Consider the following 27050-nt stretch of genomic DNA (forward strand, 5'->3'; position numbering starts at 1 on the left):
TACCGCCCCCTCCTGGCCAGGCTGTCTGCACCCTGCTACTGGACATGCTGGTCTCAGACCCTGATGCCCGGCCCACCTCTCTACCGCCCCCTCCTGGCCAGGCTGTCTGTACCCTGCTACTGGACATGCTGGTCTCAGACCCTGACGACCGCCCCCCCTCTCTACCGCCCCTCCTGGCCAGGCTGTCTGTATCCTGCTACTGGACATGCTGGTCTCAGACCCTGACGACCGCCCCCCCTCTCTACCGCCCCCTCCTGGCCAGGCTGTCTGTACCCTGCTAATGGACATGCTGGTCTCAGACCCTGACGCCCGGCCCACCTCTCTACCGCCCCCTCCTGGCCAGGCTGTCTGTACCCTGCTACTGGACATGCTGGTCTCAGACCCTGACGACCGGCCCACCGCCGCCCAGCCGGAAGACAGGGTCCGCTCTGCCATGGAGGAGGACACACAGTGTCATGGACACGGTTAGCGTCCCATAACCACCCTATTCCCTACATAGTGCACTACTTTAGACCAGAGCCCATAACCACCCTATTCCCTGCATAGTGCACTACTTTAGTTGTTGCCAAGGCAGCAGCTACTCTTCCTGTGGTTTAATATGGCTCCCCATTAGTTCCTGCCAAGGCAGCAGCTACTCTTCCTGGGGTTTATTATGGATCCCCATTAGTTCCTGCCAAGGCAGCAGCTACTCTTCCTGGGGTTCATTATGGATCCCCATTAGTTCCTGCCAAGGCAGCAGCTACTCTTCCTGGGGTCCAAACACACCAAACCACCCACATTAAAACAACAGATAAAACAGTGAACTGTGTTTGTACTGAATGAGCTAAAGATAAAACAGTCCATCTTATAACGTCCCTACACCACCACACGTCCACAACACAAAATGTTTAATACCACCATACAACAATATCACCATGCGTGCCTATGCATGTGTCTGTACCTCTCTGTGTGTGTGTCTCTTCACAGTCCCCGTTGTTCCATAAGGTGTAGGGAATGAGGGGTGGCATTTTGGGATACAACGATGGCGACACGGCATCTATATCCAAAGCTACTCATATCCAATCTTATCTACTAGCTGTGGGAAGAACCATGAGGGAGTTGAACCCACAACCTTGGGTTGGTGTTGCCATGCTAACTAACGGTGGCTCTTTTTTGTCTTTTTCAATACATTCAGTCGTACGTGGTCCTTTCGGGAGTTGAACCCACAACCTTGGTGACCGATGCTCTTGTCGTCTAATAGTCAAAAGAAACAGTCATGCATTTGCACCAAGTCATCAACAACAGACGTACTGTACCAGTCTACTGACTGAGGGGAAACTACTGTTGTTTTAGGCACGCCATTTTGACAACATACCTATTGTATCAGGGAGTCAGTGGACTTCTGTCCTCCATGACACAAACGGTATGTATGCTTTTACTGTCTGGCTCGCTAGCTTATAGGTTTACGTTGTGGTCAACAACAAAAAATATCTAAATCTGCACACCAAATATTTAATCGTTCATCAACTATTTCATTAATCGTGGCGTACGTGTATTAAACTGTAACATTTTATTTTAAGGCAACGTGATTTCATAAATACACATTTATGGAGCTTAACTGTCGTCTTAACTTTACTTGCTATTTTGTATTTACTTTGCCACCATGGCCTTTTTTTTTGCCTTTACCTCCCTTATCTCACCTCATTTGCTCACATCGTATATATAGACTTGTTTCTACTGTATTATTGACTGTATGTTTTGTTTATTCCATGTCTAACTCTGTGTTGTTGTGTGTGTCGAACTGCTTTGCTTTATCTTGGCCAGGTCGCAGTTGTAAATGAGAACTTGTTCTCAACTAGCCTACCTGGTTAAATAAAGGTGTTCTCAACTAGCCTACCTGGTTAAATAAAGGTGTTCTCAACTAGCCTACCTGGTTAAATAAAGGTGTTCTCATCTAGCCTACCTGGTTAAATAAAGGTGTTCTCAACTAGCCTACCTGGTTAAATAAAGGTGTTCTCAACTAGCCTACCTGGTTAAATAAAGGTGTTCTCAACTAGCCTACCTGGTTAAATAAAGGTGTTCTCAACTAGCCTACCTGGTTAAATAAAGGTTAAATAAATAAAAATAACTGTCAGTGATTTTAATTAATATGATACTCAGCTCATTCTTGCATTCAAAATATTTAGAATGGCTTTATTATGTCAATTGAGCAGGTGAGATTTTGTTTTGTTGTTGTTGTCTTTTTCAATGTATCAGTTTAGATCGAGTACATTGTCGGTCCTGTCATGAACTCTTGTTGCTCGGCAACAACCCAGACATTGTGAGAGTCCACCAGCGTTTCATGGGATATTGCGATTGGCCGAATCATAGAAACTAAAGCCTGGAGGGTTCTGATGGCAGCCAGCTCCAGAGGACATTGGGTGCAATAATCACCCAGATGTTATCACCACCAATTTACACAAATCCTCAACTCATCTCACCAAAAGGATGTTTTCTCTCTCTGTTTGATTTGTGTGTGTGTGTGTGTGTGTGTGTGTCCAATGTACTGTACTGCAGTGGTTCACTGGCTGTATTTTAAAAAGCATTCCATCATCAACAGGAAATGAAACCCATCTATTCGTCTGGATGATATATCCGTTGTGTGTCTAAAGATGTTTCTAATGGACATCAGTCTAGTCGCGAACATCCGGGACAGAGCAAAGATGAACATCAAGCAAACACTATTTAGTAAAATAAAATAAAAAATAAAATACAAAATAAAATAAATAAAAATTTAAAAAATGTAAAAAATTATATATATATATATATACAGTACCGGTCAAAAGTTTGGACACACCTACTCATTCAAGGGATTTTCTTTATTTTCTACATTGCAGAATAATAGTGAATCAAAACTATTCTACTTATTCTACAATGTAGAAAATAGTACAAATAAAGAAACCCCCTTCAATGATGAGGTGTGTCCAAACTTTTAACATGTTTTATCGTCAAATACACCAGATCGGTGCAGTGAAATGTGTTTTACAGTGTCAGCCACAGCCATTTTATTAGAGTTTCATATTCCTTGCTAGAATCTTTCCATTTACTGTGAATTTGTGAATGTTGTTTGAATCTCCATTAGCTAACGCTGTAACATTAGCTAATCTTCCTGGGATCCAACACCAATTAACAAGTAGACAATACAGACAATTAAAATATCTGACAGGAAACACATTTAACATTCAGTTGATGCTTTCTGTGCTTTCAGACACAGTGAATACAGTTCCTAATGCCTTATCAATGAGGAATATGACTTGGGCCATTCTCCAAGGCTCCAGTAGCATGTTATGTCTAAATGACTTGGGCCATTCTCCAAGTCTCCAGTATCATGATGTTCAGTATAAATGACTTGGGCCATTCTCCAAATCTCCAGTATCATGTTGTTATGTCTAAATGACTTGGGCCATTCTCCAAGTCTCCAGTATTATGTTGTTATGTCTAAATGACTTGGGCCATTCTCCAAATCTCCGGTAGCATGTTGTTATGTCTAAATGACTTGGGCCATTCTCCAAATCTCCGGTAGCATGTTGTTATGTCTAAATGACTTGGGCCATTCTCCAAATCTCCGGTAGCATGTTGTTATGTCTAAATGACTTGGGCCATTCTCCAAATCTCCGGTAGCATGTTGTTATGTCTAAATGACTTGGGCCATTCTCCAAATCTCCAGTAGCATGTTGTTATGTCTAAATGACTTGGGCCATTCTCCAAATCTCCAGTAGCATGTTGTTATGTCTCAGGAACTATATCACTATACTCATAATCCAAGCTGACTAATATTTCTAGCCTGGTCCCAGATCTGTTTATGCTGTCATTCCATTCTTTGTCATGCCAAACATGCCGAGTGCCATGATGGCACAAACTGACTGGTACTGTACCCAGGCTATAATATTTCCAATGTATTTTATGGCAAATGTACTTGAGACTCAGCCCAGCTGGAGATGACCCTCGTAAAAACGTACAGAGTTCAGAAATCTGGAACCCTGAAATATGTTTTGCCCTTCGTGCACGCTCCCTATAATTCTGTATTTCTTTCTGACTAATTTGTATACAGCTAGACCAGAAAAGCAACATCTCTGATTGGCAGATGAATGGCAACCCTGATTAGAAGCACCTGCTGCTCATCTGTTGTTCTTTACAAATGCTGTGTTGAATTCAAATTAAATTGTACCTACACATTGAAGAAGGCTGTAAAGCTGAAATGTTTGTGTACGCTCTCCCTGATGCAGTAAAATAATGAAGTAAGCTTTATGCCACATCTTTTTGAGTGCGAACCAATTACACCTCTCAGTTCCCCTGAAATAGGGCCTCATTAACCAGAGGAGTCAGAGGAGGCTGGTGGGATGAGCTATAGGAGGATGGGTTCATTGTAATGGATGGAATGGAATTCGCGGAACGGTATTAAACACCTGGAAACCACATGTTTGACTCCATTCCATTAATTCCATTCCAGCCATTGCAATGAGCCCATCCTCCTATAGCTCCTCCCACCAGCCTCCACTGGCCTGCATCCAAAAATCACTGAAGCTGGAGACTTATATTTCCCTCACTAACTTTAAACATCAGCTATCTGAGCAGTTAACCAATCGCTGCAGCTGTACATAGTCCATCTGTAAACAGCCCACCCAATCTACCTACCTCATCCCCATATTGTTTTTATTTACTTTTCTGCTCTTTTGCACACCAGTATCTCTACTTGCACATCATCATCTGCTCATCTATCACTCCAGTGTTAATCTGCTAAACTGTAATTACTTTGCTACTATGGCCTATTTATTGCCTTACCTCCTCACGCCATTTGCACACACTGTATATATACTTTTTTCTATTGTGTTATTGACTGTACGCTTGTTTATTCCATGTTTAACTCTGTGTTCTTGTTTGTGTCACACTGCTTTGCTTTATCTTGGCCAGGTCGCAGTTGTAAATGATAACTTTTTCTCAACTAGCCTACCTGGTTAAATAAAGGTGAAATAAAAAAATTAAGTAAAAAATCCCATGGTGCACTATTTTTGACCATAGCCCATTGAGACCTGGTCCAATGTAGTGCACTATATAGGGTACTATTTGGAATACAGGACAGCCAGTAGCTGAGAGTGGAGAGAGGATGGAGAGAGACTAATGGCAGGGACAGGGACCAGGGACCAGGAACCAGGGACAGGGACCAGGGACAGCCAGTAGCTGAGAGTGGAGAGACTAATGGCAGGGACCAGGGACAGGGACACGGACCAGGGGCAGGGACAGGGACAGGGGACCAGGGACACGGACCAGGGGCAGGGACCAGGGGGCAGGGACCAGGGACCAGGGGGCAGGGACAGGGACCAGGGAGTGAAAGAGAGCAGCCCGGCTTTGCGTTAACGCTGACCCGTTCGTTACCCACTGAATTCTGTGCATTAATTTACATTGAAAAACTTGAAGTGTTGAATGTTGCGTTGTTTTGTACACCAGCTCATACACCTCGTTCCATGGAATAGATACATGTTCAAATCTGTTGTCAGTGTTACCAAAGCCCGATGTGTAACGTAGACGCTGGGAGTCAGGAAGTGATGAGTTCAACAACAAACTAATCATGGCACAATAAACAAAACAAGACAAAACAACATCAATACCGCCTGGGGAATTAACCAAAGGGAGTGCCAGATATAGGGGAGGTCATGAGAGAGGAAATGGAGTCCAGGTGTGACTCATCACGAGGAGCAGGTGCGCGTAATGATTGATGCCAGGTGCGCGTAATGATTGATGCCAGGTGCGCGTAATGATGGTTGCCAGGACTGGTGGTCCAGTAAACCGTCAACGTCGAACACAAGAGAGGGGGAGCAGGAGCAGACGTGACACAATGCCAGCTGTGGATACGTGTGGTTGCCTTTTGTAATTATCATACTTCAATCGTATGGTCTTTTGTTCTGATGCTGCCACAGTTAAATTAGCATTGGACTTGGCCCTTCCACTGTGTTGTAAATCCCATCATTTTTGTGTCCAACCATTCTCCACTGTTAATAGCGTTGATCCCAGGGCAGCCTAAAACATTATTCTAGTCAAGTCTATATTATAATACATCACATTTTGTGTTGCGGGCATGTGGTGGTGTGACAGTGTTATATGATGTACTGTTTTATCTATTGTTTTATATGTAATGGAAGTGTCTTAATGTGTTTGGACCCCAGGAAGAGCAGCTGATGCCTTGGCAGAAACTAATGGGGATCCATAATAAACCCCAGGAAGAGTAGCTGCTGCCTTGACAGAAACTAATGGGGGTCCATAATAAACCACATGAAGAGTAGCTGCTGCCTTGGCAGGAACTAATGGGGATCCATAATAAATACAAATACAAAATAAGCTCAGTGATTAATAACAGAAATAAATCACACATTTTCCAGTCATGAATAATTCAAGTATTAGATTGCATGTAGCACATGATTGGCCGTTTTCTCAGACACAGATATTCCTCCTCAATAAAGATTCTAAAACCAGTCAGAGACATAGTATTTATTGTAATGTACTGTCTTTTTTAGTGGGGACAAAACAGCATAATAATAATACCTTATTAATAATACCTTATTATTTCTAAATGTCACACTTCAAGAAGCGCGTCAATCTGGTGTGTTGGTGGGCTGCAGTGAGTAGGGTTTCTGATTCAAATCAATAGTCAGTCTGGTGTGTTGGTGGGCTGCAGTGAGTAGGGGTTCTGATTCTAATCAATAGTCTGTCTGGTGTGTTGGTGGGCTGCAGTGAGTAGGGGTTCTGATTCAAATCAATAGTCAGTCTGGTGTGTTGGTGGGCTGCAGTGAGTAGGGGTTCTGATTCAAAGCAATAGTCAGTCTGGTGTGTTGGTGGGCTGCAGTGAGTAGGTGTTCTGATTCTAATCAATAGTCAGTCTGGTGTGTTGGTGGGCTGCAGTGAGTAGGGGTTCTGATTCAAATCAATAGTCAGTCTGGTGTGTTGGTGGGCTTCAGTGAGTAGGGGTTCTGATTCAAATCAATAGTCAGTCTGGTGTGTTGGTGGGCTGCAGTGAGTAGGGGTTCTGATTCAAATCAATAGTCAGTCTGGTGTGTTGGTGGGCTTCAGTGAGTAGGGGTTCTGATTCTAATCAATAGTCAGTCTGGTGTGTTGGTGGGCTGCAGTGAGTAGGGGTTCTGATTCAAATCAATAGTCAGTCAGTCTGGTGTGTTGGTGGGCTGCAGTGAGTAGGGGTTCTGATTCAAATCAATAGTCAGTCAGTCTGGTGTGTTGGTGGGCTGCAGTGAGTAGGGGTTCTGATTCAAATCAATTGTCAGTCTGGTGTGTTGGTGGGCTGCAGTGAGTAGGGGTTCTGATTCAAATCAACAGTCAGTCTGGTGTGTTGGTGGGCTGCAGTGAGTAGGGGTTCTGATTCAAATCAATAGTCAGTCTGGTGTGTTGGTGCGCTGCTCTATTGTTGTAGAAGCAGCACCAACATTCTATTGTTGTAGAAGAAGCACCAACATTCTATTGTTGTAGAAGAAGCACCAACATTCTATTGTTGTAGAAGAAGCACCAACATTCTATTGTTGTAGAAGAAGCACCAACATTCTATTGTTGTAGAAGCAGCACCAACATTATATTGTTGTAGAAGCAGCACCAATATTCTATTGTTGTAGAAGAAGCACCAACATTCTGTTGTAGAAGCAGCACCAACATTCTACTGTTGTAGAAGCAGCACCAACATTCTACTGTTGTAGAAGAAGCACCAACATTCTATTGTTGTAGAAGAAGCACCAACATTCTATTGTTGTAGAAGAAGCACCAACATTCTATTGTTGTAGAAGAAGCCCCAACATTCTATTGATGTAGAAGCAGCAACAACATTCGATTGTTGTAGAAGAAGCACCAACATTCTACTGTTGTAGAAGAAGCACCAACATTATACTGTTGTAGAAGAAGCACCAACATTCTACTGTTGTAGAAGAAGCACCAACATTCTATTGTTGTAGAAGAAGCACCAACATTCTATTGTTGTAGAAGAAGCACCAACATTCTATTGTTGTAGAAGAAGCACCAACATTCAATTGTTGTAGAAGCAGCACCAACATTCTATTGTTGTAGAAGAAGCACCAACATTCTATTGTTGTAGAAGAAGCACCAACATTCTATTGTTGTAGAAGAAGCACCAACATTCTATTGTTGTAGAAGAAGCACCAACATTCTATTGTTGTAGAAGTAGCACCAATATTCTATTGTTGTAGAAGCAGCACCAATATTCTATTGTTGTAGAAGAAGCACCAACATTCTGTTGTAGAAGCAGCACCAACAATCTGTTGTTGTAGAAGCAGTAGCACATAATAGGTTGAGCGTGTGTGTGTGTGTTTGATAACAGTAAATAGTGTGTATGTGTGTGTGCGCGTGTGTGTGTGTGTCTGGGCATGTGTGTGAGACAATGTTTCACAATGTTTGTGATCTGCAGTACTTCTAATCAAGCCTCTGATCGGGAATACAGTTAACTACCTGCAGAAGATGAGTTCTGTCACACTTCACTAGTATTTATCTATCAGGAAAGGCCCACCATGTTCCATAATCATATTTCACATCCCATTGATAGAGACACTACGTGATCAGAAGTATGTGGACACCTGCTCCTTTGCTGCTATAATAGCCTCTTTAGGAAGGCTTTCTACTAGATATCTGCATTCACATACAGTGGAATAATACTGGGTATTATTAATATCAGTACATAGTAGCTAGGATTTATTGTCATGACTTTTGGTCATCACTGGAGTGGGCGAAAATTCAGTCCCCCAAATACATTTGTGTGTGTGTGTGTGTGTGTGTGTGTGTGTGTGTGTGTGTGTGTCTACAGTACCAGTCAAAAGTTTGGATACACCTACTCATTGAAGGGTTTTTTGTAGAATAATAGTGAAGACATCAAAACTATGAAATAACACATGGAATCATGTAGTAACCAAAAAAGTGTTAAACAAATCTAAATATATTTTAGGTTAGCCACCCTTTGCCTTGATGACAGCTTTGCACACTCTTGGGATTCTCTCAACCAGCTTGACCTGGAATGCTTTCCCAACGGTCTTGAAGGAGTTCCCACATATGCTGAGCCCTTGTTGGCTGCTTTTCCTTCACCCTGCGGTCCAAATCATCTCAATTGGGTTGAGGTTGGGTGATTGTGGAGGCCAGGTCGTCTAATGCAGCACTCCATCACTCTCCTTCTTGGTCAAATAGTCCTTACACAGCCTGGAGGTGTGTTGGGTCAATGTCCTGTTGGAAAACAAATTATAGTCCCACTAAGCGCAAACCAGATGGGACGGTGTATCGCTGCAGAATGCTGTGGTAGCCATGCTGGTTAAGTGTGCCTTGAATTCTAAATAAATCACAGACAGTGTCACCACCAAAGCACTATCACACCTCCTCCTCCATGCTTCACGGTGGGAACCACACATGTGGAGATCATCCGTTCACCTACTCTGCATCTCACAAAGACAAGGCATTTGTAAACAAAAATCTCAGATTTGGACTCCTCAGTCCAAAGGACAGATTTCCACCGGTCTAATGTCCACTGCTCGTGTTTATTGGCCCAAGCAAGTCTTTTCTTATTATTGGTGTCCTTTAGTAGTGGTTTCTTTGCAGCAATTCGACCACTTGAACTCTGTGAAGCATTTATTTGGGCAGCAATGTCTGAAGCTGGTAACTCTAATGAACTTATCCTCTGCAGCAGAGGTTACTCTGGGTCTTCCTTTCCTGTGGTGGTCCTCATGAGAGACAATTTCATCATAGCGCTTGATGGTTTTTGCGACTGCACTTGAAGAAACTTTTAAAGTTCTTGAAATTTCCCGATTGACTGACCTTCATGTGTCACGAACCGGCTCAAAGCCCGTAACAAAAGGGAGACAACGTGGAGATAAGGAGTAACAAAATATATTTTTATTAAATAAGTAACTAAGTATAATATACAATGGTGTGTGTAATCAGTAGTGTAAGTGAGTGTTTTGCATGAATGTGATAATGCAGGGTGTTGAAAGATGCCAAAGCAAACAACCAAAAAAACACCAAGAAACACAACAAAATCTAGAAAGGCGTCTGCATGGAGAGAGTCTCCTCCATGAATGTGGAAGAGGTCCATTTATCCTGGGAGACACCGGGCCCAGGTGTTTCCCATGAAGCTGACGACCCTCCCAACTCCGCCCACCAGCATCCTAATAAGGAAACAACAAAGAGAGAATACGGCAGACAGAGTGGGAGGGTCATCACACATGTCTTAAAATAAGGATGGACTGTCGTTTCTATTTGCTTATTTGAGCTGTTCTTGCCATAATATGGACTTGGTCTTTTACCAAATAGGGTTATCTTCTGTATACCACCCCTACCTTGTCACAACACAACTGATTGGCTCAAACGCATTATGAATGAAAGAAATTACACATATGAACTTTTAACAACGCACACCTGTTAATTGAAATGCATTCCAGGTGACTACCTCATGAAGCTGGTTGAGAGAATGCCAAGAGTGTGCAAAGTTCAATATAAAGGGTGTCTACTTTGAAGAATTTTAAATATAAAATATATTTTGATTTGTTTAACACTTTTTTTGGTTACTACATGATTCCATATGTGTTATTTCATTGTTTTGATGTCTTCACTATTATTCTACAATGTAGAAAATAGTAAAAATAAAGAAAAACCCTTGAATGAGTAGATGTGTCCAAACTTTTGACCGGTACTGTGTGTGTGTGTGTGTGTGTGTGTGTGTGTGTGTGTGTGTGTGTGTGTGTGTGTGTGTGTGTGCGTGTGTGTGTTATAGATAGGAGGATGCTAATGATGTAATGACCCTCCAATAAGAGTTACGGCTTTAATCACCTCTTCTGTTTTTTAACTGAATGGTGCTTCTGTGAGGTTGCTGTTCCGTTGCTAATTATCAAAACGCCTCTTGTAATTATCTCTGATTGGGGTCAAAGCCTCTCGTTTAGTTGCAAAGTCTGTGAGTCAGCACCTCTCAGAGAGAGAGAGAGAAAGACATTCTCCACAGCGTTTCAGTTCTTTCTCCATTTAATAAATAGCAGACTCTTTCATGAATCATTATTTGTTTGTGGACTGGATCCAAGCTTTATTTGAAGTCCAAAGCGTTCTTTTCTCCCCCCCCCCCCCCCCCCCCCCCCCCCCCTACCACCACCACCATCCTTATCTTTTAAAGCTTAGCAAACAGGAAAGAGAATGACATATCGATACATCTGTCTCCTGGGCTGACCTATGTTCAGTCCACAGTCAGTTTCTTCATGCTTTTTATTGTATCAACAAGGAGCTTTTAATAGGAAATATGTGGGGAGCTGGTACACCTATGATTGTGTGTGTGTGTGTGTGTGTGTGTGTGTGTGTGTGTGTGTGTGTGTGTGTGTGTGTGTGTGTGTGTGTGTGTGTGTGTGTGTGTGTGTAGATGTAAGACAGGCTAGAAGTGAGGGTGAGGGCGGGGGGTGAGGGAGGTGATAGGACATTGGGAAAGCTCGCTGAGTTTAATGCGTCCATCATAAAGGCGAACAGACCGTAAGGTTAGGCCACTCTGTTGAATATCTTTGTAATTTGTCCATTTGTCATTGGAATCCTATCTAAAAGTAAACTAAAACTACTGCATTTCTCGTCACATTTGTGTATATGTACTAGTTCCATAGGACTTTACGTGTGACATCAGAGAATTCCATCGGGTTCTTTTGAGGGGAATTAGAACGCAGTGTTCATTCTCGTAGTGCCTCCGGGGAATCACAGATCCACTGAAATAGATTATTAGATAGTGTAGTCTGTGAAGGTTTTTTGTGTTATTGGGTCGGATGGGTTGGTTGTTGCCACGGGTGGAAAGCAACGTTGAATGTTTGTTTATTTGTGTTCCTTCATAATTCTAATTTAGCAAAGATTCATAAGATCATAAATCATGAAAACTCTTTTTTTCAACCACTCCACAAATTTCTTGTTAACAAACTATAGTTTTGGGAAGTCGGTTAGGACATCTACTTTGTGCATGACACAAGTAATTTTTAAACAATTGTTTACAGACAGATCATTTCACTTATAATTCACTGCATCACAATTCCAGTGGGTCAGAACCCTATATACACTAAGTTGACTGTGCCTTAAAAATAGCTTGGAAAATTACAGAAAGTTATGTCATGGCTTTAGAAGATTCTGATAGCCTAATTAACATAATTTGAGTCAATTGGAGGTGTACCTGTGGATGTATTTCAAGGCCTACCTTCAAACTCAGGGTCTCTTTGCTTGACATCATGGGAAAATCAAAAGAAATCAGCCAAGACCTCAGAAAATAAATTGTAGACCTCCACAAGTCTGGTTCATCCTTGGGAGCAATTTCCAAACAACTGAAGGTACCACATTAACCTGTACAAACAACAGTATGCAAGTATGAACACCATGGGACCACGCAGCCGTCATATCGCTCAGGAAGGAGATGCGTTCTGTCTCCTAGAGATGAACGTACTTTGGTGCGGAAAGTGCAAATCAATCCCAGAACAACATCAAAGGACCTTGTAAAGATGCTGGAGAAAGCAGGTACAAAACGATCTTTATTCACAGTAAAACAAGTCCCATATCGACATAACCTGAAAGGTCGCTCAGCAAGGAAGAAGCCACTGCTCCAAAACTGCCATAAAAAAGCCTGACTATGGTTTGCAACTGCACATCGTTCTTTTTGGAGAAATGTCCTCTGGTCTGATGAAAAAAAGGTAGAACTGTTTGGCCACAATGACCATTGTTATGTTTGGAGGTAAAAGGGGGAGGCTTGCAAGCCGAAGAACACCATCCCAACCGTGAAGCACGGGGGTGGCAGCATCATGTTGTGGGGGGTGCTTTGCTGCAGGAGGGACTGGTGCATTTCAGAAAATAGATGCCATCTGGAGGGTGGAAAGTGATGTGGATATATTGAAGCAACATCTCAAGACATCAGTCAGGAACGTAAAGCTTGGTCACAAATGTGTCTTCCAAATGGGCAATGACCCCAAGCATACTTCAAAATTTGTGGCAAAATGGCTTAAGGACAACAAAGTTAAGGTATTGGAGTGGCCATCACAAAGCCCTGACCTAATCCTATAGAAAGTTTGTGGGCAGAACTGAAAAAGCGTGTGCGAGCAAAGAGGCCTACAAACCTGACTCAGTTACACCAGCTCTGTCAGGAGGAATGGGCCAAAATTCACCCAACTTATTGTGGGATGCTTGTGGAAGGCTACCCGAAACGTTTTACCCAAGTTAAACAATTTAAAGGCAATGTTACTAAATACTAATTGAGTGTATGCAAACTTCTGAAGTAAATAATTCACTCTACTATTATTCTGACATTTCACATTCTTAAAATAAAGTGGTGATCCTAACTGACTTAAGACAGGGAATTTTTACTAGGATTAAATGTCAGGAATTGTGAAAAACTGAGTTTAAATGTATTTGGCTAAGGAATTTGTAAACTTCTGACTTCAACTGTATCTATCTCGCTCTCTCTCAGAGATAGAAGAGAGCAGAGAGAGCAGAGAGCAGAGATATTAGAGAGTAGAGATAGTAGAGAACAGAGATGGCAGAGATGGCAGAGATAGTAGTGTGCAGAGATAGCAGAGAGCAGAGATAGTAGAATGCAGAGATAGCAGAGAGTAGAGTTGGCAGATAGGGGAAATGAAAGGGGAAAGGGGGATACCTTGTCAGTTGTCGAACAATGTATTCAACTGAAATGTTGAATACAGATAGCAGAGAGCATAAACATAGATAACAGAAAGAATATATAGCAGAGAGCAGAGATGGCATAATGTAGAGATAGCAGAGATAGCAGAGATAACAGAGAGCAGAGAGGAGAGATAGCAGAGAGCTGATATAGTAGAGAGCAAAGATAGCAGAGATAGTAGAGAGCAGATATATCAGAGATAGCAGAGAGCAGAGATAGTATAGAGCAGATATAGCAGAGAGAACAGATAGCAAAGAGGAGAGATAGTAGAGTGCATATGCTAGAGATAGTGGCGAACAGAGAGACCATATATCAGAGTGTAGAGATAGAAGAGATAGCGGATATTAGAGATAGCAGAGATGGCATAGAGTAGAGATAGTAGATTGCAGAAATAGCAGATAGCAGAGATAGCATAGCAGAGATAGCATATAGCAGAGATAACATAGATAGCACAGAGCAGATATATTAGTGTAGATAGTAGAGATAGCAGAATGTGGAGTGCAGAGATAGCAGATAGTAGAGAGCAGAGATATCAAAGAGAGCAGAGATAGCGGATCGCAGCGATAATGTAGAGACAGAGATAGCAGACAATAGATATAGCACATAGCAGAGTAGAGATAGCAGGGACCAGAGATAGCAGAGAGTATAGATAGTAGAGAGCAGAGATAGCAGAGAGTAAAGATAGCAAATCAAATCAAATCAAATTTTATTTGTCACATACACATGGTTAGCAGATGTTAATGCGAGTGTAGCGAAATGCTTGTGCTTCTAGTTCCGACAATGCAGTAATAACAAGTAATCTAACTAACAATTCCAAAACTACTGTCTTGTACACAGTGTAAGGGGATAAAGAATATGTACATAAGGATATATGAATGAGTGATGGTACAGAGCAGCATAGGCAAGATACAGTAGATGGTATCGAGTACAGTATGTACAAATGAGATGAGTATGTAAACAAAGTGGCATAGTTTAAAGTGGCTAGTGATACATGTATTACATAAGGATACAGTCGATGATATAGAGTACAGTATATACGTATGCATATGAGATGAATAATGTAGGGTAAGTAACATTATATAAGGTAGCATTGTTTAAAGTGGCTATTGATATATTTACATCATTTCCCATCAATTCCCATTAAAGTGGCTGGAGTTGAGTCAGTGTCAGTGTGTTGGCAGCAGCCACCCAGTGTTAGTGGTGGCTGTTTAACAGTCTGATGGCCTTGAGATAGAAGCTGTTTTTCAGTCTCTCGGTCCCAGCTTTGATGCACCTGTACTGACCTCGCCTTCTGGATGATAGCGGGGTGAACAGGCAGTGGCTCGGGTGGTTGATGTCCTTGATGATCTTTATGGCCTTCCTGTGACATCGGGTGGTGTAGGTGTCCTGGAGGGCAGGTAGTTTGCCCCCGGTGATGCGTTGTGCAGACCTCACTACCCTCTGGAGAGCCTTACGGTTGAGGGCGGTGCAGTTGCCATACCAGGCGGTGATACAGCCCGCCAGGATGCTCTCGATTGTGCATCTGTAGAAGTTTGTGAGTGCTTTTGGTGACAAGCCAAATTTCTTCAGCCTCCTGAGGTTAAAGAGGCGCTGCTGCGCCTTCTTCACGATGCTGTCTGTGTGAGTGGACCAATTCAGTTTGTCTGTGATGTGTATGCCGAGGAACTTAAAACTTGCTACCCTCTCCACTACTGTTCCATCGATGTGGATAGGGGGGTGTTCCCTCTGCTGTTTCCTGAAGTCCACAATCATCTCCTTAGTTTTGTTGACGTTGAGTGTGAGGTTATTTTCCTGACACCACACTCCGAGGGCCCTCACCTCCTCCCTGTAGGCCGTCTCGTCGTTGTTGGTAATCAAGCCTACCACTGTTGTGTCGTCCGCAAACTTGATGATTGAGTTGGAGGCGTGCGTGGCCACGCAATCGTGGGTGAACAGGGAGTACAGGAGAGGGCTCAGAACGCACCCTTGTGGGGCCCCAGTGTTGAGGATCAGCGGGGAGGAGGTGTTGTTGCCTACCCTCACCACCTGGGGGCGGCCCGTCAGGAAGTCCAGTACCCAGTTGCACAGGGCGGGGTCGAGACCCAGGGTCTCGAGCTTGATGACGAGCTTGGAGGGTACTATGGTGTTGAATGCCGAGCTGTAGTCGATGAACAGCATTCTCACATAGGTATTCCTCTTGTCCAGATGGGTTAAGGCAGTGTGCAGTGTGGTTGAGATTGCATTGTCAGTGGACCTATTTGGGCGGTAAGCAAATTGGAGTGGGTCTAGGGTGTCAGGTAGGGTGGAGGTGATATGGTCCTTGACTAGTCTCTCAAAGCACTTCATGATGACGGAAGGGAGTGCTACGGGGCAGTAGTCGTTTATCTCAGTTACCTTAGCTTTTTTGGGAACAGGGACAATGGTGGCCCCCTTGAAGCATGTGGGAACAGCTGGGATAAGGATTGATTGAATATGTCCGTAAACATACCAGCCAGCTGGTCTGCACATGCTCTGAGGACGCGGCTGGGGATGCCGTCTGGGCTTGCAGCCTTGAGAAGGTTAACACGTTTAAATGTTTTCCTCACGTAGGCTGCAGTGAAGGAGAGTCCGCAGGTTTTGGTTGCGGGCCGTGTCAGTGGCACTGTATTGTCCTCAAAGCGGGCAAAAAAGTTATTTAGTCTGCCTGGGAGCAAGACATCCTGGTCCGTGACGGGGCTGGTTTTCTTTTTGTAATCCGTGATTGACTGTAGACCCTGCCACATACCTCTTGTGTCTGAGCCGTTGAATTGTGACTCTACTTTGTCTCTATGCTGATACTTAGCTTGTTTGATTGTCTTGCGGAGGGAATAGCTACACTGTTTGTATTCGGTCATGTTTCCGGTCACATTGCCCTGATTAAAAGCAGTGGTTTGAGCTTTCAGTTTCACGGGAATGCTACCATCAATCCATGGTTTCTGGTTTGGGAATGTTTTAATCGTTGCTATGGGAACGACATCATCAATACACTTTCTAATGAACTCGCTCACCGAATCAGCGTATTCGTCAATGTTGTTGGACGCAATGCGGAACATACAGTATCCCAATCCACGTGATCGAAGCAGTCTTGAAGCGTGGAATCAGATTGGTCGGACCAGCGTTGAACAGACCTGAGCGCGGGAACTTCTTGTTTTAGTTTCTGTCTGTAGGCAGGAAACAACAAAATGGAGTCGTGGTCAGCTTTTCCGAAAGGAGGGCGGGCGAGGGCCTTATATGCATCGCAGAAGTTAGAATAGCAATGGTCCAAGGTTTTACCATCCCTGGTTGCTCAATCGATATGCTGATACAATTTAGGGAGCCTTGTTTTCAGATTAGCCTTGTTAAAATCCCCAGCTACAATGAATGCAGCCTCAGGATATGTGGTTTCCAGTTTGCAAAGAGATTGCAGGAATATGACTTTCCCAAAGCCAGTTTGTTCAGGGCCATCGATGTGTCTGCTTGGGGGGGAATATATACGGCTGTGATTATAATCGAAGAGAATTCCCTTGGTAGATAATGCGGACGACATTTGATTGTGAGGAATTCTAAATCAGGTGAACAGAAGGACTTGAGTTCCTGTATGTTGTTATGATCACACCACGTCTCGTTAATCATAAGGCATACCCCCCCGCACCTCTTCTTACCAGAAAGATGTTTGTTTCTGTCGGCGCGATGCGTGGAGAAACCAGCTGGCTGCACCGACTCCGATAGCGTCTCTCGAGTGAGCCATATTTCCGTGAAGCAAAGAACGTTACAGTCTCTGATGTCCCTCTGGAATGCTACCCTTGCTCGGATTTCATCAACCTTGTTGTCAAGAGACTGGACATTGGCGAATAGTATGCTAGGGAGTGGTGCGCAATGTGCCCGTCTCCGGAGCCTGACCAGAAGACCGCTTCGTTTCCCTCTTTTACGAAGTCTTTGTTTTGGGTCGCAGTCTGGGATCTATTCTGTTGTCCTGGGTGGAAGGCAGAACACAGGATCCACTTTGGGAAAGTCATATTCCTGGTCGTACTGATGGTGAGTTGACGCTGATCTTATATTCAGTAGTTCTTCTCGACTGTATGTAATGAAACCTAAGATGACCTGGGGTACCAATGTAAGAAATAACACGTAAAAAAACTAAAAAACGCATAGTTTCCTAGGAACGCGAAGCGAGGCGGCCATCTCTGTGGGCGCCGGAAGCTCTCTCCCAGCAGTATCTGGTCTCCCATCCAGGAACTGACCAGGACCAACCCTGCTTAGCTTCAGAAGCAAGCCAGCAGTGGTATGCAGGGTGGTATGCTGCCAGCTGCCTTGTTTTTTTACCAGAATTTTGCAACCCTAGTCTCCACAAAATGTGATTATCAAACTTCATACAATAGTAGCTTCCGTAATTAAAAAAGGTCTAATGATTCAAACATTCATCACCATAACAACAGCTTCTCTGCTCTTCTCCCCTCCCATCTGGTGAGGTGAGGTGAGGCGAGGTGCCTTAGCAACTTTTGCACCAGAGTCCTCTGAGGTGCCACTGTGCCTCAGGGGGACTTAGTGGTGTTTTTCTTTCCAGAGTTTAAATGACTCTGGTTTTCTGGCTCTACATTGTCTTTGTCTAGCAAAGCCTTAAGGATATATATATATATATATATATATATATATATATATATATATATATTTCAAACCACGACCACGTCTATTGATCACTGATTGATTGTCTTAACGTTGTACTTCCTAATTTGCATCTATCAGAATATATTTTGCTTTGTTTGGCCTTAGATTGTGGTTTTAGTAGTTATGGAAACCATATACAGTGGGGCAAAAAAGTATTTAGTCAGCCCCCAATTGTGCAAGTTCTCCCACTTAAAAAGATGAGAGAGGCCTGTAATTTTCACTTCAACTAAATTCATTAAAAATCCTACAATGTGATTTTCTGGATTTTTTTTATCATTTTGTCTGTCATAGTTGAAGTGTACCTATGATGAAAATTACAGGCCTCTCTCATCTTTTTAAGTGGGAGAACTTGCACAATCGGTGGCTGACTAAATACTTTTTTGCCCCACTGTACATACAGTCTGTAGATATATTTTATATCCCATTAGTTTGTTTCTAGAGGACTAGAGATAATAAGTGACTTAGACCATGCCTCATAAATTGCGTCAGCGTTGATCACGGAATGAGTGTATGGGTAGCTCCACTTTGTGCGTAACAGGGCATACCCCCACCTGCCTCGCTCCCTCCCCGCCGCGGGCTATGTGAATGGTGAGTGAGGGGAAGGCGGGCGGGGTGGGTCGTTGTGCGAGGAGGAAAAGGGGGGGGGGGGGGGGGTGTCGCTATAAGAAGCCAAAAGAGACCGATGCAGTCAGTTGGTTCTGTCAAACTCTCCAAGCGTTAATAAGGATAAGACCTAACTACTGTCTGCCACTCTGCATCTACAAGAGACTGAGATACGGTTTTATAAGCCTCACATACGGGTAAGTGAGAGACTTCTCCGCTAGCACATACTGTTCTGAGAACCATATGTTTCTTAAGGCTTGGTGAGAGTGTGGTTGTCCTATGGTTATTATGTATACAACCTTCCCGACATTGTTCCGGGAATGGTGCGGGATAGGTGCTTGGCTTTGGAAAACACTCAGCACATTTAAGGAATGACAAAATATTGTCATTTTCCTGATATTTCATTACTTCAACAGTGTTTTCTAAAAGTTCAAACAGGGTTACATTCTATGAACGTTCTTCGGCTGGTTTGACATTTGGGAATGTTGTCAAATAGTTTGGAAAATGTTAAGAAACAACTGTCTTCTGTGGGAAATTCAGTTCTTCAACATAACGTTTCCTACAGGTTTCCTCGTGGTTCTATTTAAAGTCAAGTTTTCAGCTCGTTCAGAGAACACAAGATAAAGGAGAGAGAGAGAGTTTTGTTGCTGCTGAGAACGGTATACGTTTTTAAATAAAACTCTTAGAAGTTTTTCGTGTGGTTTTTATGCAAAGTTTTCATAAGGTTTTCAAGAGGTTTAACATTCTCGGGAAAAAAAAACAATTTGAGAACATGACATTAAATAAAACCACGAGAAAACCTGTAGGAAATATTATTCTCAAGTACTGAAATTCTCACAGAAGAACGTTTGTTTCTAAACGCTCTTGGAACAAATAGAAGAAAAAAAAGCTCTGACGAAGGCCGTGAGGCCGATACATAAAGCGTATTAAATATCAGTGATACTATCAAGAGCCGTGTGCGGTTTCCTTCTTCCTTCATCTTGTTCAACTGTTGTCATGCACCTGCAAAAAATAGAAGATTTCTCAGATGTGTGAGTGCCTTTTGAATTTTGAAGAACCATAAATAGAACCATGAGGAAACCTGTAGGAAACGTTGTGTTGAAGTACTGAAATTACCCACAGAAAAATGTCAAACCAATTGGAGAATATTCCCTAGAACGTTACGATAATGTTATAACTTTTAGGAAACGGTTTTTGTTAAAGTAATAAAATACCAAGAAAATAACGTTATTTTGTCCAAGTTCCTTAAATGTGCTGAGGATGTTCCGAAAACCAAGCAACTATCCCGCACCATTCCCAGAAAGTTTAGACAAGGTTGTATGCAAAATAGCCAGAGGACAACCACACGCTCACCAATCTCTAAGAATGTTAATATCAGTTTACGCTTTTACCTGGCATTACCCTGATCACTTAATCATGATGGTGATGGTAGTAGTTATGAATATGCATGGTCTCTTCTACTGATCGGGAGAGAGAAAACTAATATAGATTGAACTAAATCAGCAATAAGCTAAGTAACGGCTGGCTAGAGTTGATCAAAAGTTTAAACAATGTGCACAGCATGTTACATTTATACTAACGCAACAGTAATATTTCTAGTTGGTTTATTAGGTCAAATAGTAACTATAAATCCACATAGAAATCCATATCCGCAAGTAGGAATCTGGTGAAAAGTAGTACCGTTTGTAGGGTATTAGGGTGGTATTGTGAGTGTGTAATGTGCCCAATCAATGATGTAAGCGTGCAGAATTGATTTGCTCACCATAAGCCATTACAGAAGGTAAACGCTAGCTTTAATTAGTTACATCTCGCAGTGCCATTACCGGATTTAGATTCATCCATAAACCACTTACAGTAAATTCATTGAATGAATTATGTTCATTTTTCCACCCCCGTCATCAATAGTAATTCGTGAGTAGTGCGAGGAGACAAAAAGGGGGGTATCGTAGTGTTTTAATTTACATGCACTGGACCATGTACTTTACGAAGTTTGTAACAAATGTTCTCTGAATGACGTACACATTTTATGTAGTGTTTAATGTAGTGTTTAAGTAGGTTTTTATGTAGTGTTTTATGTCGTGATTTAGTAGTGTTTAAGTAGTGTTTTATGTAGTGTTTAAGTGGTGTTTTAGAAGTATTTAAGTAGTGTTTTATGTAGTGTTTTATGTAGTGTTTTAGTAGTGTTTAAGTAGTGTTTTATGTAGTGTTTTATGTAGTGTTTTAGTAGTGTTTAAGTAGTGTTTTATGTAGTGTTTTATGTAGTGTTTTAGTAGTGTTTTAGTAGTGTTTTATGTAGTGTTTAAGTAGTGTTTTAGTAGTGTTTTAGTAGTGTTTTAGTAGTGTTTTATATAGTGTTTTAAGTAGTGTTTTATGTCGTGTTATGTAGTGTTTTAGTAGTGTTTTATGTAGTGTTTAAGTAGTGTTTTATGTAGTGTTTTATGTAGTGTTTAAGTAGTGTTTTATGTAGTGTTTAAGTAGTGTTTTATGTAGTGTTTTATGTAGTGTTAAGTAGTGTTTTATGTAGTGTTTTATGTAGTGTTTAAGTAGTGTTTTATGTAGTGTTTAAGTAGTGTTTTATGTAGTGTTTTATGTAGTGTTAAGTAGTGTTTTAAGTAGTGTTTTATGTCGTGTTATGTAGTGTTAAGTAGTGTTTTATGTAGTGTTTAAGTAGTGTTTTATGTAGTGTTTTATGTAGTGTTTTATGTAGTGTTAAGTAGTGTTAAGTAGTGTTTTATATAGTATTAAGTAGTGTTCAAGTAGTGTTTAAGTAGTTTTTAAGTAGTGTTAAGTAGTGTTTAAGTAGTGTTTAAGTGGTGTTTTATGTAGTGTTTTAAGTGTACAACTGTGCACTCCATTATGTAGTTTTATGCCGATAGGCCTAGGTTCATTAAGTTAGCTAGCTCTAACAGAGGGGTTATTAAGTTAACTAGCTCTAACAGAGAGGTTATTAAATGAGCTAGCTCTAACAGAGGGGTTATTAAGTTAACTTGCTCTAACAGAGAGGTTATTAAATTAGCTAGCTCTAACAGAGGGGTTATTAAGTTAACTTGCTCTAACAGAGAGGTTATTAAATGAGCTAGCTCTAACAGAGGGGTTATTAAGTTAACTTGCTCTAACAGAGAGGTTATTAAATTAGCTAGCTCTAACAGAGAGGTTATTCAATTAGCTAGCTCTAACAGAGGGGTTATTAAGTTAACTTAATAACCCCTCTGTTAGAGCTAGTTAACTTAATAACCCCTCTGTTAGAGCTAGTTAACTAGCTCTAACAGAGAGGTTATTAAATTAGCTAGCTCTAACAGAGGGGTTATTAAGTTAACTAGCTCTAACAGAGAGGTCATTAAATTAGCTAGCTCTAATAGAGGGGTTATTAAGTTAACTAGCTCTAACAGAGAGGTTATTAAATTAGCTAGCTCTAATAGAGTGGTAATTAAGGTAGCTAGCTCTAACAGAGGGGTTATTAAGTTAACTAGCTCTAACAGAGAGGTTATTAAGGTAGTTAGCTCTAGCAGAGGGGTTATTAAGGTAGCTAGCTCTAACAGAGGGGTTATTAAGGTAGCTAGCTCTAACATAGGGGTTATTAAGGTAGCTAGCTCTAACAGAGGGGTTATTAAGTTAGCTAGCTCTAATAGAGGGGTTATTAAGGTAGCTAGCTCTAACAGAGGGGTTATTAAGGTAGCTAGCTCTAACAGAGGGGTTATTAAGGTAGGTATTTCTAACAGAGGGGTTATTAAGTTAACTAGCTCTAACAGAGAGGTTATTAAGGTAGCTAGCTCTAACAGAGGGGTTATTGAGGTAGCTAGCTTTAACAGAGGGGTTATTAAGGTAGCTAGCTCTAACAGAGGGGTTATTAAGTTAGCTAGCTCTAACAGAGAGGTTATTAAGGTAGCTAGTGTAACGGATGTGAAACGGCTAGCTTAGTTAGCGTGGGCGCTAAATAGCGTGGGCGCTAAATAGCGTTTCAATCAGTGACGTCACTTGCTCTGAGACCTTGAAGTAGTAGTTCCCCTTGCTCTGCAAGGGCCGCGGCTTTTGTGGAGCGATGGGTAACGATGCTTCGTAGGTGTCAGTTGTTGATGTGTGCAGAAGGTCCCTGGTTCGCGCCCGGGTATGGGCGAGGGGACGGTTTAAAAATTACTGTTACGTTGATGCTGTTGACCCGGATTACTGGTTGCTGCGAAAAAAAGGAGGAAGGTCAAAAGGGGGGTGAGTGTAACGGATGTGAAACGGCTAGCTTAGTTAGCGTGGGCGCTAAATAACGTGGGCGCTAAATAGCGTTTCAATCAGTGACGTCACTTGCTCTGAGACCTTGAAGTAGTAGTTCCCCTTGCTCTGCAAGGGCCGCGGCTTTTGTGGAGCGATGGGTAACGATGCTTCGTGGGTGACTGTTGTTGATGTGTGCAGAAGGTCCCTGGTTCGCGCCCGGGTATGGGCGAGGGGACGGTCTAAATTTGTACTGTTACACTAGCTTTAACAGAGGGGTTATTAAGGTAGCTAGCTCTAACAGAGGGGTTATTAAGTTAACTAGCTCTAACAGAGAGGTTATTAAATTAGCTAGCTCTAACAGAGGGGTTATTAAGTTAACTAGCTCTAACAGAGAGGTTATTAAATTAGCTAGCTCTAATAGAGTGGTAATTAAGGTAGCTAGCTCTAACAGAGGGGTTATTAAGTTAACTAGCTCTAACAGAGAGGTTATTAAGGTAGCTAGCTCTAGCAGAGGGGTTATTAAGGTAGCTAGCTCTAACAGAGGGGTTATTAAGGTAGCTAGCTCTAACATAGGGGTTATTAAGGTAGCTAGCTCTAACAGAGGGGTTATTAAGTTAGCTAGCTCTAATAGAGGGGTTATTAAGGTAGCTTGCTCTAACAGAGGGGTTATTAAGGTAGCTAGCTCTAACAGAGGGGTTATTAAGGTAGCTAGCTCTAACAGAGGGGTTATTAAGGTATGTATTTCTAACAGAGGGGTTATTAAGTTAACTAGCTCTAACAGAGAGGTTATTAAGGTAGCTAGCTCTAACTGAGGGGTTATTGAGGTAGCTAGCTTTAACAGAGGGGTTATTAAGGTAGCTAGCTCTAACAGAGGGGTTATTAAGTTAGCTAGCTCTAACAGAGAGGTTATTAAGGTAGCTAGCTCTAACAGAGGGGTTATTAAGGTAGCTAGCTCTAACAGAGGGGTTATTAAGTTAACTAGCTCTAACAGAGAGGTTATTAAATTAGCTAGCTCTAACAGAGGGGTTATTAAGTTAACTAGCTCTAACAGAGAGGTTATTAAATTAGCTAGCTCTAATAGAGTGGTAATTAAGGTAGCTAGCTCTAACAGAGGGGTTATTAAGTTAACTAGCTCTAACAGAGAGGTTATCAAGGTAGGTATTTCTAACAGAGGGGTTATTAAGTTAACTAGCTCTAACAGAGAGGTTATTAAGGTAGCTAGCTCTAACAGAGGGGTTATTGAGGTAGCTAGCTTTAACAGAGGGGTTATTAAGGTAGCTAGCTCTAACAGAGGGGTTATTAAGTTAACTAGCTCTAACAGAGAGGTTATTAAATTAGCTAGCTCTAACAGAGGGGTTATTAAGTTAACTAGCTCTAACAGAGAGGTTATTAAATTAGCTAGCTCTAATAGAGTGGTAATTAAGGTAGCTAGCTCTAACAGAGGGGTTATTAAGTTAACTAGCTCTAACAGAGAGGTTATCAAGGTAGGTATTTCTAACATAGGGGTTATTAAGTTAACTAGCTCTAACAGAGAGGTTATTAAGGTAGCTAGCTCTAACAGAGGGGTTATTGAGGTAGCTAGCTTTAACAGAGGGGTTATTAAGGTAGCTAGCTCTAACAGAGGGGTTATTAAGGTAGCTAGCTCTAACAGAGGGGTTATTAAGTTAACTAGCTCTAACAGAGAGGTTATTAAATTAGCTAGCTCTAACAGAGGGGTTATTAAGGTAGCTAGCTCTAACATAGGAGTTATTAAGGTAGCTAGCTCAACTGAGGGGAGTGCCCTCACACTGTCTCACACGGTCCATCTGCAACCTTATGAGATCTCTGTGTCATAATGTCATATCAGAAATAGTTACGACAGTTATAGACATGCTAATTAAGGGACCAATTGAGGGTTCAACCAGCTAGCCATTCAAAAATCATGTTAAACCCTCTTTTTGAACACAGAGCGAGTCCATGCAACTTATTATGTGACGTGTTAAGCACCATTGTTTATTCCTGAACATATTAAGGGTTGCCATAACAAAGGGGTTAAATACTTATTGATTCAAAGCATTTCATCTTTTGATTTTTTTAAATTAATTTGCAATAATTTAGAAAAACATAATTCCTCTTTATTGGGTGTGTTGTGTCAGTAACACAAAAAAAACCTCTCAATTTAATCCAGTTCAAATTCAGTCTGTAACACAACAACATGTGGAAACAGTCAAGGGGTGTGAATACTTTCTGAAGGCACTGTACATACAGTGGGGCAAAAAAGTTTTTAGTCAGCCACCAATTGTGCAAGTTCTCCCACTTAAAAAGATGAGAGAGGCCTGTAATTTTCATCGTAGGTACACTTCAACTATGACAGACAAAATTAGAAAAAAAATCCCGAAAATCACATTATAGGATTTTTTATGAATTTATTTGCAAATTATGGTGGAAAATAAGTATGGGGCAAGTGGGGGCAAAATAAGGGGAAAATGCTCTTTTAGGCAGAAGGGTTAGGGGTTAGGGGCATAGGGGTTAGGGTTAGGGGTTAGGGGTTAGGTTTAGGGGTTAGGTTTAGGGGTTAGCGGTTAGGGGTTAGGGTTAGGTTTAGGGGTAGGGGCATAGGGGTTAGGGTTAGGGGTTAGGCATAGGGGTTAGGGTTAGGGACATAGGGGTTAGGTTTAGGGGTTAGGCATAGGGGTTAGGGTTAGGGGCATAGGGGTAAGGTTTAGGGGTTAGGGGCATAGGGGTTATGTTTAGGGGTTAGGGGTAGGGGCATAGGGGTTAGGTTTAGGGTTCGGGTGACAATTAGGGTTAGAATGAGGGGTTAGGAATTAGGGTTTGGGGTTAAGGTTACAGTTAGGTTAAAAGGTTAAGGTTAGGATTAGATTTAGGGTTAGGGGTTAGGGAAAGTAGGATTTTGAATGGCAATACATTTTTTCGGTCCCCACAAGGATAGTATAACCAACGTCTGTGTGTGTGTATGATGTATCAAATCAAGTTTTTTAGTCACTTTAGTCATGTGCCAAATACAACAGGTGTAGTCGACCTTATAGTGAAATGGTAACATACGAGTCCCTAACCAACAATGCAGTTTAAAAAAAATAAGAGTAAGAATAAGAAATAAAAGTAACAAGTAATTAAAGATCAGCAGTAAAATAACAATAGCGAGACTATATACAGGGGGCTAGCGATACAGAGTCAATGTGCGGGGGCACCGGTTAGTTGAGGTAATATGTACATGTAGGTAGAGTTATTAAAGTGACTATGCATAGATAATAACAGAGAGTAGCAGCAGTGTAAAAGAGGGGGGGCAATGCAAATAGTCCGGGTAGCCATTTGATTAGATGTTCAGGAGTCTTATGGCTTGGGGGTAGAAGCTGTTTAGAAGCCGCTTGGACCTAGACTTGGTGCTCCGGTACCGCTTGCGGTGCGGTAGCAGAGAGAACAGTCTATGACTAGGGTGGCTGGAGTCTTTGACAATTTTTAGGGCCTTCCTCTGACACCGCCTGGTATAGAGGTCCTGGATGGCAGGAAGCTTGGCCCCAGTGATGTACTGGGCCGTTCGCACTACCCTCTGTAGTGCCTTGTAGTCGGAGGCCAAGCAGTTGCCTTACCAGGCAGTGATGCAACCAGTCAGGATGATCTCGATGGTGCAGCTGTAGAACCTTTTGAGGATCTGAGGACCCATGCCAAATATTTTCAGTCTCCTGAGGGGGAATAGGTTTTATTGTGCCCTCTTCACAACTGTCTTGGTGTGCTTGGACCATTAATAGTTTGTTTGTGATGTGGACGCCAAGGAACTTGAAGCTTCCAACCTGCTCCACTACAGCCACATCGATGAGAATGGGGACGTGCTCTGTCCTCTTTTTCCTGTTGTTGTCCTGGCAACACATGGCCAAGTCTCTGACCTCCTCCCTATAGGCTGTCTCGTTGTTGTCGGTGATCA

General features: G+C 42.1%; 1 protein-coding gene across 2 annotated transcripts in view; it reads left to right on the top strand.

Moving 5' to 3' along the window:
• The first annotated feature begins 694 nt into the window (after positions 1-694).
• LOC139415486 (proenkephalin-B-like) overlaps positions 695-27050 on the top strand; it is a 39195-nt gene continuing 12839 nt past the window's right edge. Inside the window, exon 1 of one of the 2 annotated variants that reach the window (XM_071163589.1) lies at positions 695-1402. The gene's annotated coding sequence lies outside the window, so the exon portion shown is untranslated. Of the gene's footprint in view, positions 1403-18991; positions 19123-27050 lie in introns of those variants that run through there. The other variant, XM_071163588.1, reaches the window with a different exon arrangement.

The sequence above is a fragment of the Oncorhynchus clarkii genome, chromosome 8, assembly GCF_045791955.1.
Source record: "Oncorhynchus clarkii lewisi isolate Uvic-CL-2024 chromosome 8, UVic_Ocla_1.0, whole genome shotgun sequence".
NCBI lineage: Eukaryota > Metazoa > Chordata > Actinopteri > Salmoniformes > Salmonidae > Oncorhynchus > Oncorhynchus clarkii.